The sequence below is a fragment of the Parus major genome, chromosome 2 (genome assembly GCF_001522545.3).
Source record: "Parus major isolate Abel chromosome 2, Parus_major1.1, whole genome shotgun sequence".
Classification (NCBI taxonomy): Eukaryota; Metazoa; Chordata; class Aves; order Passeriformes; family Paridae; genus Parus; species Parus major.
Window position 1 is genome coordinate 134,699,581 of NC_031769.1, and position 5,443 is coordinate 134,705,023.

The following is a 5,443-nucleotide window of genomic DNA, read 5'->3' on the forward strand; positions in this document are numbered from 1 at the left end:
TCTAAATGTATTTCAGAGAAAAGTGAAAAATAAAAACAAAACAAAACAAATTAAAAAAACAATTTTAAAAATCCCCAACAAACCACAAACCACACCAAACACCTCCAGAAACCCCCTCAAAGAAAACCAAAACCAAGCTAAAACAGCCAAACCCACCCACCCACCCACCAATCAAACAAACAAACAAACAAAATAATTAGGGACAGTAACGGGATTTTTCATATTCCTGAATTTATTTTAAATTCGTATATTTTAAATACAGAAAACTTGCAGACAGAGACTATAAAAGCATATATGTTATTTTTAAATCTTCAGGTAAACGTTCTAGAAAATTTTCAAAAACTTAAACCAAATTAGGCAATAATAGAAGAAACTATTCATATTGTTTTGGTTTAAGCATCAGCATTTATCTTTTGCAAAAACTTCAGGTGGACAGGAATATGAAACAAAATAGGCAAGTTCAGCTTGTAAAAGTCTTGCAACTCAACAGCAAAAAGATGGAAATCTAAAACTGATTTATAAATTTTGAAACTCTTGAATCTAGTACTTCATACAACTAAAGAAAGGTGCTTTGACACCACCTGTGAAGATTAGCCTGCAGTCCTATTCCATAAGATAGATGCTCAGAACTTGTCCTTCCAAGCAGGAAATGAAGTATGACAATAAACCTAATGCTTGTAGGACTGCAAGATAATGATACAGCAGGATTCTGATGAGCAATTTAAATAATTCCCTAAAGATATATGAGCCAACAGTGTGTGCTGTGCACAGCTTATCAAGAAGAGTGCAGCCAGCAGGAGCAGGAAGGGGTCATCTCCCCGTACTCAGCCGTGGTGAGGCCACACCTGGAGTGCTGCGCTCAGTCCTTGGCCTCTCACTTTGGAAAGGACATTGAGGTGCTGGGTCGTGTCCAGAGAAGGGCAACAAGGGCACCTCACCAAGGGTCTAGGAAATGTGTCATATGAGGAATGGCTGAGGGAGTTGGGTTTTTTTTGTCTCAAGAAGAGAAGGCTCAGGGGAGATCTCACTGCTCTCTACAGGTACCTGAAAGGAGTTTGTAGCAAGGTTTGTAGCTGGTCTCTTCTGCTGTGCCTGTAGTGAGAGGAACAGGGAAAATAACCTTAAGGTGAGAAAGGGGAAATTCAGTTTAGATAGTGGGAAAAAGTTTTTTCACTGTTAGGGTGGTCCTAATTGGAATAGGCTGCTCGGAGAGGTTGTCACCTCTCTGGAGTCACCCTGCCTGGAGGTGTTCAAGAGATGCTTGCATCTGGCACTGGGTGTTGTGGTTTAGTGGTTTAGGGATTCCTGTGGTACTGCTGAGTTGATGGTTGGAAATGATCTTAAAGGTCTTTCTCAACCCTGATGATTCAATGATTTGATGATTCTATAATATTAGTACACATTGCCAGGCTAAAGGAGGAAGGTGGCATGTAGGATTTGATGGTAGAAAGAGATAAAATCTTATGTAGACCTTGATATCTGCAATCCATGCAGACCTTGAGATGTCCTATTAATATTTCCATTTCAACTGGACTTCAGCCGTAATGCAAGATAAATACCTAAGACTGATATTCCCTGATCATTTTTTCTAGTCTGAGAATCAGGACATCAATCAATTGTTCATAATTCCACACTTTTAGTAGTGAGATTGTTACTGAATTTAGAAAATTTTCAGACTATTGTGGGAAAAGGCTGTGCTTTTAGTTTACAATGTTTGTCATATATAACAATGTTAAGTGTTAGCACTGGAGAAAAGGACCAAAAAAAAAATCCAGACAAGCTCTTCCATATAGATGAGGATTAACTATAAATAAAGATTTAAGTATTTATTTCACCCTGGCCAAACAAGTAGGCAAAGCCTTTACAGTCTTCACTTCATAAAAATCATGTTATGAAGTCTTCATGTTTCTGACACTGTGCATATGTGCCATAGAAAATTTAAATTATAAACTAATAATAATAATAATAATAATAATAATAATAATAATAATAATAATATAACGATAATATGCAACAAATAATATATAAATAATGTAAATAATAATAAAGTAATCCATAAATATAATTATATTATGAAACTCTATTTATAAATACAATTTTTATTGCAGCGCTTTCCTAGAATAGAGATTTCATGTATTATTGTTTCTCTGGATTGCAGTTTGAGCACTAAGTTCATTGTAAAAGAAGCATTAGTAAGCAGGATAGAGCAAAATTATGGTATAGATAAATATTATTCTTAGGTACTTTCCTGCAAATCCTAATAAAAGCATGGGTAGATTAATAAAAGTATAAAATCTAAAGGAAACAATGCAGTCAGATCCATATTTACAGTTGTTGGAGGGAGATGAAATGAGAAAATTACAATTCTCATACATTTGTAAGGTTATTTTAAACTGGATTTATTTCCATTTTGTTTTATCACATGTGACAGAACCTGCTAAAAAGATGACATGCTAAGACTAAGAAGTCAGCTTCTGGTTGGGATACATTATGTGATCAGACTGAACTGCAGGGCACTGATGGAGAGCTAATCTGAACCCCCTGCTGTAAAAGGAAATCAGTCAGCAGAGGCCATAGAGGCCAAATTTAACTGGTAATTAGTTATGTACCCAGAAACTACAACAGACATTTAAGATCTTACAAAGGATAGTCTTTCCTTCTGCCTGTGAACTCCCTTCTTTTCAGACCTTTGATCTGTATGAAAATTATTTTGCAGCTTTTTGACGGTATGAAAATTGCAGAAAATGGTTTAGTGTCATGAAGTGTTGCTATAACTTATTCATAGTGCTCTGCGTAGATAATCATGAATTTCCATTCTAAGCTGTGAGCATCTGGAAGCCAACAGGATCTCTTCCATATCAGAATGAATTCCTGTCCTGGTCTCTAAAATGCAACAAAATAGGCTGTTATTTTATGTCAGCCCCTGCTCTCAAAGCATCAATTCATGCAGAGGTCCAGAGAAGCTGACTTTATTCATGGGTGGATTATGGTGGTGTCTTCCCCCTGCCAGGCCTCGGCACTAAGCCCCTCTTGAACTTCACTGAAACACATTCTATGTGTGTGGCCCAGAACAGCTGCCTTAGTGAGCACCTGCTTTTATGAAAGCTTTCTTTTTCTTGCCTGAATAAAAACCCAAGTGGAATAATGTTTTTGTTATTGAACATTCAAAGAAAGTTACCGAGAAATTGAGGCCAGGATGGGAAATTACTAAGACTAAAGCCCACTCCCGAGATGTTATAAACAGTGGTCCAAAGTGAGACTCTTTGAGCTCTCAGTTTCCAGAAGATAATGAGCTAAAGTGTATGTCTCAAACACTGATAACTGCATGGCTGTGGAGTCAACCAAGGACTGCTGATATTGGTGATGTCATCTTTTATAGTCCATGTTGACTCTGTGCTGCAATCCAGACAAAAGCACCTGTTCTGAAGAATGCTAACTTTATGTAGTATCTCATAGCTGATGTCAAGAGGTGTTTTCAAAAGGAAGGTGGAACATTTACTTCAGATTTGGATTCTGACCAAAATTATTGTCATGCATACATAGTTAAAACTAAAATTTTAAAATTATTTCATCTATTAATTTTAAAATCTGCTTCAAACTGCTCATTTTTTCCTGTTAAAGATTTCCAAGCTAATTATATGGAGGATTCTAGCAGTAGGTAGAACAATATCTCAAAAAATTAAATACTTTTAATAGTTTAACATTTCTGTTATCTCTACAAGAGACATAAGCACAATGTGGATAGCAGAAAGGAAAAAGGGAGATAACATCTCCTGAATTATAATTACTTTTTTTCCACAAGACTCATTAATACATGGGGGGCAAAAAAGGAGGCTGTCTCTCTCTTCCAAATCTCCTTGTAACATGATACCTTAAGTGGAGAGATGTCAAAAGACCTGAGATTTTTTCACTGAAGATGCTGCAAGCTCTTCTGTACTGTATCTACAGTGTGACTACAGGTGATTAAGGTATCATATCCAGCAGGTTGTTCTGAGATATGGGTGTAGGAGAACACATAACAAGGTTAAACTACTCACTCTGTCATTGATGCTGCTGTGGTTACATGTTTTCATGCCTTGTGCAAGGATGAACATCAAGGTTATAATTAGATACATCTTTTCCAAAAGAGAAAAATGTACAAGCAACACTGTAACCATTGCATTTTAGATGCTGAACAAACAATGTTTAAAAGCGCCTGAAAGCTCACTGCTGCTTTTTCTCCCTGTGACACCACACAGCAGAATAGACTCTAATTTATGCAGGGTTCTGAGTCATTGTACACCTAGCACAAACTGCATTTAATTCTGTAACACCATAAAACAGATTAATCACACCTGAATAAACTACTCAGAGCAGTCTTCTCCTTTTGCTAGAAAAATCTTATTAAAAAAAAAAGAAAAAAAAAAGAGAAAAGCCACTCACCTTCACAAATTTGAGTTTTGGAAAAGAGGTTTCTAAATGTTTTAGATGAACAAAATGTTGTCCAGAAGGAATAAAAGAAAAAAAAAAAAAAAGAAAAAAAGACACACTTGCAGCTTGCATGCTTATACTAACTGATACTTAATAGTGTCTAACAATTTTAATATATACAAAGTTAGACAAGAAGAGCAGGTGGCCTCTGTGGATGAACAAGGAGCTTCAAATCAACCTCAAACAGGTAAAGGGAATCATACAGGAGTAGGAAGCAAGCAGGGTGTGAATAACGTGGTAGGAATGCAGAAACATTGTCAGAGCACCCAGAGATGAAATTAGGAAATCTAAAAGCCAAATGGAATTACATCTGGCCAGAGATGTCAAAGTTAACAAGAACTTGTATAAGCACATATGTGACTAAAGATAGACCAGGGGAAATGTGAGCCCATTGCTCAACAAGATGAGGACCTGGAAAAGGCTGTGGTAGAAAAGGTCTCCCTTGCCTCAGCCTTTGCTAGCAAGACTGTCCTTCAAGAAACCAAGATCCCAGAGACAAAGGGAAAAGGCTGGAGCAAAGATATACACGGGGTGAAGAGCACTAGATCAGGCAACACTTATGCAAAATGGCTACACACTTAGTCCCTGGTCCCTGATGGGATGGACACAGTGAAGGGATCCCTGCCCATGGCAGGAGGGTAAGAACTATGTAATCTTTACGGTCCCTTAACCCTTCTGTGATTCTGTGAAATAATCTGTTTAAAAAAATTCTACAACACTTAAACCCCACTGAATTCTGTGTATGTTTGAATATGTAAATACATGTTAAATAGATTTAGGTGATTTGGAACAGATTGTGAGACAATTTCATCTCATATAAAATGTTTAAGAGTTGCACTGGCAGTTTGCTTATATATTCAAGCAGTTTATGATACGTATGTGGGGAAAAAATAAAAACACACAATTTGTCTTCTCAAATGACTTTTCTTTTTCATAAGAATAATGTATAATGGAAGAATGGAACAGAACTCAC